Here is a 517-nt window from a genome sequence, read left to right as displayed (position 1 = left end):
GTTTGTGTTTCACGCATGCAATTTCACAAATGAGAGTCCATCATAATTTGAAACTGAAGTCCTGATATGTTTCATCCTTCACAGATTTCCTTGTTGATGGCCATGCTTGTGGCCCTGTCCTGCTACATGGGATCTGCTCTTGCCATGCCCGAGCCCTATGCCCTCCCTGACGCTGACGCCGGGGCAGAGGCCGAACCCTGGCGCTATAGACCCTACTATGGTCACTACCATTCTCACTACCATAGGCCCTACGGATACCACAGTCATTTCCACTGGCACTAAACAGTCACAGAGTGCAGTGTAGAAAACCCATTACCGCCAATTAGGATTTCTCTTTCTCACTTTCGCTCTCTGCTTATGTCTGTCAAAGTACCGATGCCAGTGTAGATACCTTTTAAACCTAATTTTCTACTTTTGTTCATAATTATTTCTTCAAAATACTAGCTAAATACTCAAAATGCATCTTTAAAAAAATGGAATTGCTACTTCTTTCCAAATTAAAAGGTGCGCAAAAACA

General features: G+C 43.1%; 1 long non-coding RNA gene across 1 annotated transcript in view; it reads left to right on the top strand.

Annotated features, from left to right (window-relative positions):
- The window catches only part of LOC119592157, a 1,596-nt gene extending 1,079 nt beyond the window's left edge, over nt 1-517 (top strand). The window contains exon 2 of the long non-coding RNA XR_005230414.1: nt 85-517. This is a non-coding gene — a long non-coding RNA (uncharacterized LOC119592157). The remainder of the gene's footprint in view (nt 1-84) is intronic.

The sequence above is a fragment of the Penaeus monodon genome, chromosome 29 (genome assembly GCF_015228065.2).
Source record: "Penaeus monodon isolate SGIC_2016 chromosome 29, NSTDA_Pmon_1, whole genome shotgun sequence".
Lineage (NCBI taxonomy): Eukaryota > Metazoa > Arthropoda > Malacostraca > Decapoda > Penaeidae > Penaeus > Penaeus monodon.
Note: the sequence above shows the minus strand (reverse complement) of the source record. Positions and strands in the feature narration are given on the sequence as shown.